Source organism: Podarcis tiliguerta, assembly GCF_965153285.1.
Source record: "Podarcis tiliguerta genome assembly, chromosome: 13".
In the NCBI taxonomy this organism is placed as follows: domain Eukaryota; kingdom Metazoa; phylum Chordata; class Lepidosauria; order Squamata; family Lacertidae; genus Podarcis; species Podarcis tiliguerta.
The window spans coordinates 53,698,734-53,708,116 of NC_139546.1; positions in this window are offsets into that span (position 1 = coordinate 53,698,734).

The following is a 9,383-nucleotide window of genomic DNA, read 5'->3' on the forward strand; positions in this document are numbered from 1 at the left end:
TGCAGGAGGAACTGGGCCAGATAGGGGTGTGGGGAGCTGAGTTTCTAGGCCCGATAGGCAAAATAAAAACGGACAAATCACCGGATTGGGATGCCTGATCCAGATGGCCTTCTGTGCCAACTTTTAAGCGTCTGCTGAAAACTTTTATATTCCGCAAGGCCCAAGCAGGCAATCAAGGATACATCCCCCACAACGCCCTATGAATGTTTGTTTTTAATTTAGGTTTTTCAATCATTTTTAACGTTTTATGATTTTTTAAGCTTGGTTTTATGTTTTTATATTGTTGTAAACCACAGTGGTATATATTTTTTATGATACGGTGGTATAGAAATGTTTTTATAAACAAACAACAAAAGATATGTCACTTGTTCCTCAGCTCTACCTCCACACCTGAGGACGGGAAAGTATCCTGTGTAACACCAATTTTTGAAAAGGTGTTTCCAAGGGCAATCCTGGTGGGAAGTAGGAAGATAATATAACCAGGCAGGTAGAAGAACAAGGCTGCCCTGCTTTCTAGGCCCAGCCCCAGGATTTCCAGGTCCGTGTGTGTGTGTGTGTGTGTATGTGTGTGTGGTTTTATTATTACTTTTGCTCTCACGCTCTCCCTGGGAACACCTGCATTTTACTGCTGGATCAGAGCAAACAGCAATCTTTGGGAATCCCAATTGCCATTTCCTCCAATTCAGTGGTAAAATGTAGGTTTGTCCCGAGAGGAAAGAACCGGCTCAGATACAGACCTGGAAATCCCAGACCTGTGCCTAGAAATGTGGCACAAAATAAGGGTGTGTCCACACTTCCCTTTACTCTGGGCTTTCTAGGTGCTTTAAAGCTCTGTGTCCCAGCTGAATCAGGGCAAACTGCAATCTGCAGGAAACCTGAATTGGCATTTCTTGCACTTTGCTTTAAGTGTGGAGAAAGCTCAGGAGCAGATAAACGGGCACTTGGAAGTGTTGACCTGTGCTCAAAAAGCAGGGGACAAAAGGTAGGTGTGGATAAGCCCATTCCGAAGTAAAGCCAGCATGGCTTCTGCAAGGACAAGTCCTGTCTCATGAACCTATTAGGGTTCTATGAGAGTGTCAACAAGCATCTTGATAGAGCTGATCCAGTTGACATAGTACACCTGGGCTTCCAAAAAAGCTTTTGATAAGGTACCGCACCAAAGACTGTTGAGAAAGAAGAGAAAGAAAGTTGAGAAAGTTGAGAAAGAGGATTCCACCTAAACATTAGGAAGAACTTCCTGACAGTAAGAGCTGTTCGACGGTGGAATTTGTTGCCAAGGAGTGTGGTGGAGTCTCCTTCTTTGGAGGTCTTTAAGCAGAGGCTTGACAACCATATGTCAGGAGTGCTCTGATGGTGTTTCCTGCTTGGCAGGGGGTTGGACTCGATGGCCCTTGTGGTCTCTTCCAACTCTACGATTCTATGATTCTATGAGTAAATGTAGCTGACATGGATAATAACAGTAATAAACATAATTTATTACTTATACCCTGCCCATCTGGCTGTGTTTCCCCAGCCACTTTGGGCGGCTTCCAACAGGAGATTAAAAATACGTTAAAACATGAGTCATTAAAAAACTTCCCCAAACAGGGATGTCTTCAGATGTCTTCTAAAAGTCAGATAGTTACTCATTTCCTTGACATCTGCTGGGAGGGCGTTCCACAGGGTGGGTGCCACTACTGAGAAGGCCCTCTGCCTGGTTCCCTGTAACCTCGCTTCTCGCAGTGAGGGAACCACCAGAAGGCCCTCGGAGCTGGACCTCAGTGTCCGGGCAGAATGATGGGGGTGGAGACGCTCCTTCAGGTATACAGGGCCAAGGGTGTTTAGGGGACCTCTTATGGGTCAGGAATTGGTTAAGTAGCAGGAAGTGGAGAGCAGAAATAAGCGGACAGCTCTGTAGAAAGTCGAGTCCCCCAGGGATCTGTATTGGGAGCTGTGAGGTAGCCAAGTTTACTGATGATAATAAATTGTTCAGGACCGTTAAAATGAAAAGAGATTGCCAAGAGCCTCCAAAGGACCTTTCCAAACTGGCAGCAAAATGGCAAATGCAATTCAATGCAAACAAATGCATTTCATGGGGTTGGACTAGATGATCCTCAGGGTCCCTTCCAACTGTATGACTCTATGATTCTAAGTATAAAGGGATGTCTGGTGATGCAAGAAATCTTCCTTTCACATATACGCTCGCGGGGTCTGAACTGGAGGTGATAGTCATAACAGATTGCTTGATGAAGACGTCAACCCAGCGTGAAAAGGGCAATTTCCACTTGGGATCACTGGGAAAGGAACCGAAAATAAAACTGCTCATATAATAAAGCCATTCTACACATCTATGATGTGATTGCATTTGGAATACTGTGTACAAATCTGGTTGCTTCGCCTCAAAATCTAGCCATAATAATAATAATATTTTTTTATTTATATCCCGCCCTCCCCAGCCGAAGCCGGGCTCAGAGCGGCTAACAACAATAAAAGTAACACAGTTTACATAAAATCACAATCAATTAATTAAAATACATTCTAAAATCAATTCGTTCTAAAATCAATTCATTCTAAAATCAATTCAGAATCAAATTATTGGCAACCATTGGGCTAGAGTTCTATGGGGATTGCCAAAGGAGGGGGTCAGGCTGTGCCTTGTCCAAAGGCCTGGTGGAACAGCTCTGTCTTGCAGGCCCTGCAGAAAGATGTCAAGTCCCACAGGGCCCTGGTCTCTTGGGACAGAGCGTTCTACCAGATCGGGGCCATGGTCGAAAAAGTCCTGGCTCTGGTTGGGACCAGCCTGAACTCCCTGTGGCCTGGGACCTCCAAGATGTTTTCGTTTGAGGACGGTAAGTTCCTCTGTGGGACATACCAGGAGAGGCGGTCCCGTAGGTACGAGGGTCCTAGGCCGTATAGGGCTTTAAAGGTTAAAACCAGCACCTTAAACCTGACCCTGTACTCCACCGGGAGCCAGTGCAGCTGGTAGAGCACCGGGTGAATGTGATGGCTCTGCTCCGCCTTCCACGTTGGAGGCATCAATGCTTCTGAATACCACTTGCTGGAAACCACAGGAGGGGAGAGGGCTGGCTCCTGCTCAAATCCTGCATGAAGGGTTCCCATTGAAGCATCTGGAGGCCCACTCTGTGAACAGGATGCTGGCCGGACCCAGCAGGCTCTTACGCTCCCATAATCCTATCTGATTATGTTTCTGGAGCCCCAGGAAAAGAAAGCAATCTCTGTTTGAGTCCAGGTGTTCTTGCAAATATCTCTCTAGCGCCCTGTTTGCACTGGAACGAAAGCAAAACTCGTGTGCACTGGCTCTGTGGGGTTTGGAGCTCTGGGGCATGACCCCAGGTGTTGGTTCCCCTTGTACCAGGAGCAAGCGTGTGTTTGTCTCCGCTGTATCGCTTCCTGATAAATTCAGGTTGTTGTCAGGCAGTGCCCATTTTGGCTGCCTGCCTACTCTGAGGTGGGGTGTGTTACCTGCCCAGGTGAAAGGGCTCTGAGCACCAGCCTCCCCAAGGAGCTGTTTATCTAAGAGGAGCAGCCACAAAACAAGGGCTATAAATAGCACTCCTTGTTTAGGTCAACACAGCCCAAGGGGTGCCAAGTGCAAGGACCCAGCGCATGGCAGAAGGTTACCTGCAGGGCAAATTTGCCACGGGGCAAATTCAGCCAAGACTTGATTCAGCCATGGGGCAAATTCAAGCCCAAACCAGATGTGTTGGTGGTGGGGTTAATAACAGAGGAGAGAAAGCGCAGGCCTTCCTTCACGGGAAGTCTGAGATCCCCTTTTGGGGTGGCAGGAGGACTGCTGGGGATATGAGCACAGCACTGTTCTGCAGTTCCCTCCCCAATCCCTAGATAAGACTCTAAGCAGGTTTTCTTCAAATTGTTTATTTAAGATTACATTGATGGGCCAAGATCGGTTGCACAGGGCGTGGCAAGGGGGACTCCTTGCAAGGCCCGATCGTGGCCACAGCGGTCTCAGCAGACATGAAACTGCTTGCTTGCTTTCCACCAATCCAATATGTGGGCCTTTTGTGCCCAGCAGGAATGCCATTTTATCTGAGATACCACACCTGCACTCACCTCTGTGCATGAGCAGAAATGCAGACACCTCATCCTTCCATGCTCACACTCTTCCTCTGAGACCCAGCTGACCACGCAGCATAACCCTCAACCATCCCAATTTGAGTGGGACAGAATTGCAGAAGCCATCCCAGCTTTTGATTGGATCCTAGAATGTCCCATTTTTTGGTTTGGTGCTGACTCACGCCAGAGCGCCGACCAAAGGATGCTCGTTTATTGATGCCGTGCTTTCATGCAAATCAGCTGGTTACCAAGAGAGCTCAGGACAAAAAAAACAAGCAAGCCAGTTTTGATCAGTGGGATTTTGGAGGGTATGTATTGGCCTGGAGAAGGTGGGGGGGTCACAAAGATGGGGATGGCGCAGCCTGAGTCCTCTAGGAAGAGTGGAGGGGACACACAGCATGCTGGCTCACCCCCCCCCCCAAAGTGCAGGACATTTGGGGTGAACAGCAGCCAGAGTTGGAACGGGACCTGCCCTTAAATTGATCCAGGTTGTGAGTTAGGGCACAAAGGAGACTCTTTCTCCATTGTTAAAGTACGGGAGGAGTGGCATTCAGGAGTTTGGAAAGGGGACAGGACTCCTGGGTCCCTGAGAGCCACAATGGAGTGGTTGAGCTGGGAGGGGGGCAGTCAGGGAAGAGGTGGAGGGCAGGGCAGGCTTGGCAGTGGGCCTCAGGCCTCACAGGGCAGGGTGCCAGCCAGGACTCCTGGGTTCTCAAGGAATTTGATGGCAGGGAGTGGCACTGAGTGAGTGGCGTCAGCACTTTGGCTTCCTAACGGTGCCACTGAGTCATCCTGTGACCTCCAGGTCTGGCCCTTTCCCTTTGAGCCAGTAGCAACTGGCACACACGGGGGGGGGGGGGAGTGTGGGCATATGTGTTTGCCTCCTCTCCCTCCTGCTGCTGACATGGCATGACTGGCAGAAAGAACTGGGTGGCCCTCACCTGGGCTCCTGTGGGGCTGGGAAGCTGGCAAGGGGCAGTGGAGGGCAGGGAGCAGCTTTGGCCCACCTGGTGCCTAAAATTGTAATTAGATTGGGAAACCAAAGACAAGCTTGTCAAAGCCTCTATGACACACTGGGCAATAGATAGAGGACATACCGTACTTTTCCGTGTATAAGACTAGGTTTTACCCTAAAAAATAAAGTCAAAAATTAGGGGGCGTCTTATACACAGATAGATCTGAGTCCCCCAAAATAGAGAACATCTTATACATGGGGCCGTCTTATAGACAGAAAAATGCAACGATATAGATTTTAACCTCTGGCGAAAACTCTGGAGGAGTGATCTAAAGTTTACAGCATGTTATTTCCTGAAGGAGAACTACTTGAAAATTATTTATAGGTGGTATTTAACTGCGATTAGACATGCTAAGATGTATAAGACTGAATCATTCAAGTGCTGGAGATGCAAAGAGGTCAAGGGCACGTTCTTTCATAGGTGGTGGACCTGTAAAAAGGTAAAAGAGTATTGGGAAATAATTTATAATGAATTGAAAAAAATGTTTAAAAGTACTTTTCTTTAAAAACCAGATGGGGATAATTCAGATGGAAAGGTGTGAAAAAAGATTATTTATGTATGGCACTATGGCAGCCCATGCTTCGTTCGCCCCAAAATGGAAAACAAGCGAGGTCCCAATCAAAGAAGAATGGCAAAATAAGCTGATTGAATATGCGCAGCTTGCGGACCTAACATATAGAATAAGAGAACAAGGCGAACATTCGTTTAAAGAAGATTGGGAAATGTTTATTGAATATATGGGGGGGGATTGTGTATGGCAGCATTAAGATAAATTCAACACTGGAAATATGTTTTGAAGGAAGTAATAATGGGATGGTTTACACAACAGAACAGTGGCATAGCGTTGTGGAGGCAATGGGTGGTTGCCTGGGGCGCAAAATTTCAGCACTGGGTGCTGCCTCAATGCAGCTGTGTGTTGAAAACGACTTCTCCATGCGAACCAGGGAGTGACCTCTGTTACCGGAAAAATCCGAGGGCTCCCTTGGACAAAAGTAAAGACACCAACCAGGATTACTTGGAGCAAATCAGCAGCCTGTAGGCTTGGCCTTTATTGAACTGTTGCAACAGGGAGCTCCCCTCAGTTGCAGGAGAGAGGAAAGACCCAGAAAAGTGGTGTGCAAGACCTTATAAAAACTTTTGAAATTCCCCTCCTCTAGGTCAAGCCCACCCCCAGAAACATCATGCATACATTACAGAAAGGAGGGGTTGAGGGAGGAGTTGTGGTGGTAACCTGAGTGTCCTGTCACCTGGCTGGCTCCCCCTTTCCCCCTCCCCATGAGTACTTTCCAGGTGACAGAGGGGAGTTTGCAGTCTCCTGCCCCCTGAGGGAAGAGCTGATCATTGTCCTTTGTTCCAGTCCATGCTGAATCCACTCCCATATGCAAGTTCTTTGTGATCTTGATGGTCTTTTGTCTAGGACCATCAGGGTTGGCATAGCAACTGGGCAGGGCTCCTGTGGATGTGCTGGTATGCTCAAGGGATTATGGTGGCCTGCATCAAACCTTCCCCATTTTGTAGTCTTTCCTTCATGGAGTAAAATAAAAGTGGAACAGTGCAAATCCGATGTATGGTTGATTTTCTATGAATTTATAACAGAAGTGTAGCGTATGTAGTGTGTGAGTGTGTGTGACGTTTGTACAAACTGAATGATGGGGGGGGGGGTTCCTGCTACACCTCTCCAAACAACCGTTGAATGTCCCTGCATGCTCCAGGTGTCAAGCCCTGGGGTTTTGTGTTGCTCCTTGAATTGGTGGAGAAATTGGCAGAATGGGCACTGCTGCAGGTGCCACAGAATGCTTGTTTTCTGCATTTGTAAGAATGCCTTTGGAACTCCCTGCCTCATGGCACCAGGCAGACACCTTCCCTGCACTCTTTTTGGCACCTGCTAAAAACATTACTGTTTAGACGAGCCTGTCCGGAGGTTTAGAAATCTGGTGTGAATCTTAATCTGTGTTTAGTCTCTTGCCATTTCAACTTTTGGAACCGTCAATTTGATTGCTTTATCTTTTGTGTAAACCACTTTGAGGTTTTTTAAACTATCCCTAGCGGTGTACAAATTTTAAATTAAGCCCGCTGGGGGCTGTTGCAAACCCAACAACAGACGATTTTAGTGCATTCTCATGCAAAACTTCAACCCTCCAGAGTTTGCCATCTCCCTCCTTGCGGCAGCCACTCCTCATTCCCAACTAATCCTGGCTTGGCCTGGGTCTCTTTGTCTCGGCCCCGCTTCACTTCTTCTTGGCTCTCAGCGAGGCCCTCTCCTCCCATGTCGCAAATATTTTCCACCGAAATTCAGATTTAAAAACTTCCCGCTTCCTCTTTCTGGCGAAACCTATCGCACAATGCTGCGCTGTGTCGAGCAGAATTGGCTCATGCTAGCCAGAGAGGGGCTACCTTTGAGCTGAGGTTTAACTTGCGGCCCGTGCCTCAGCGCCAAAATATGTGAGGTAAACACTGAGAATTGCATCTGAGAGGAGTGCTGCTCCCTCACGGCTTCACACACAGCCAAGGCAAATAGGGAGAGCTTTACTTCCTTCTCAAGACAAGAAAGGAAGGAGGTGAGAATAATCCCCCTTTGGCCACCTGGGGAAACTGAGGCACACAACCCCTGCTTCACTTCCAGGTGGGTGCTGGGGCTCAGCAGCCTCCCTGCCCCCCAATCTCAGTGGAAGAGACTCTTCCCGACAACTTGTGTTGGTGCACTCTGTGCATGGTCTCAGGAACAGTGTGTGAACACTTTGCTTTTCTTAAAGCACATTTCTCTCCCCCGTCAGAGAGTTCTGGGTGCTGTAGTTTGTTAGGGGCTGCTGTGGGAATTGTCATGGGGGAAAGCACAGGGCCCCGAATTATTTGAGGAGAGAAAGAATACGCCTTAAATGCACTGTGAGTACACAGCCTTGGGGTTGTGTCCAATCACCAAGAGGGTTGGGCTAGATGACCCTCTGGCTCCCGTCCAACTCTGCAATTCTATGATTCTGTAAGTAAGGAAGCAACAAAGGCTTCTCTTCTAAAACAAGCCTGAACAAGTGTTTTCGCAGCCTAGAAATTCCTCGTTGCCACTTCCGACCTTTGCACATGGGCTGAATCCTTCCGGCTGCCTTAAGACTTCCAGAGATACTCCGCATTGAATCCCCACATTCAGCTGCTCCTGAGCTTCACCCAGTGCTGCCCAGTCAGGAAAAGGGCCCCCTCCCTGGCTCTGAAAGGCCTTTGCCTAGTCCTTATTTCCCCTGAGCTCTCAAAGCAAGACAAGGCCACATTCCCCCCCCCCCTGCCCCAAAGGCCTTTGCAAAGAGGCTCAGACAAACCTGCAAGAGGGACTTGGGGGCGCCAAAGACGCCCACAAACAATTGGTGGTGCTGTGATTACTTTGTGCTTTTTTATTTCCCTGACTCTTGAGTGAGCTGGGAGGGGGAGTGTCCCGGCTGAAGACCAAGAGGTCTCCCTCTGCTCTTGGCCAAGGTGATGTGCAAAGTGGTGCAGCCCACTCAAGACCCCCTCCTCATTTTTGCAGTGGGTGCTGATCCGGCCTCCTCTTCTTGGTGGGATCCAGACAGGCCAGTTTCACATCTCAAAGGGGGCATTGACCACCTGCGCTAGGGAGCCCCCAGTGGACCAACACCCCCAGATCTGGCCAGAGAGTTCACCCTGAAATGGAGCTGCAGAACTCTGCTTCTTACACGCCTCACCTGTGAATGCGGCCGGAGTCACAGCGCCACACAGAGGCAAAGTCTTCAGGCGCATTGCAGGGGGCTGGACTGGATGACCCTTTGAGTCCCTTCCAACTCTACAATTCTGTGATAATGGGAAGAGGAGGAGGCAGCCTTGGATGTTTACATGTGAGAGTTTTAAAGCACATGCAAAGCGCACGCACACCAAAGAATTCTGGGCACGGTAGTTTGCCAACAGTTCGCAGCTGGTTCGACTAGATGACCCTATTGGGTCCCCCTTCAATTCAATGATTTGAAGAGTTGCTGGCGATTGTAACCCTGTGAGGGGAAACCCCAGTAGCCATAATCCCTTGGGCGGGGGGTGGGGAGTATGTGCTTCAAAGGCATCGTGTGAACTCAGCCTTACAGTCGCCTCCGTCTCTGCTCCGCCCCAAAAGAGGGTCTGCTCGTGTGGACGCTGCCGGCGCCCCGGGGGAACCGACGCGCTGCTGCCACCTGCCGGCCGTCGGGGGTACTGCTTGCAGATTCAGTCCCCTGGGACGTGTGAACTGGCCGGATGGTGGGGGTCGGGGAGAGAGACGCGGTTGTCGTTTGCGCGCGTGCACGTGCCGGCCGCGCGAGC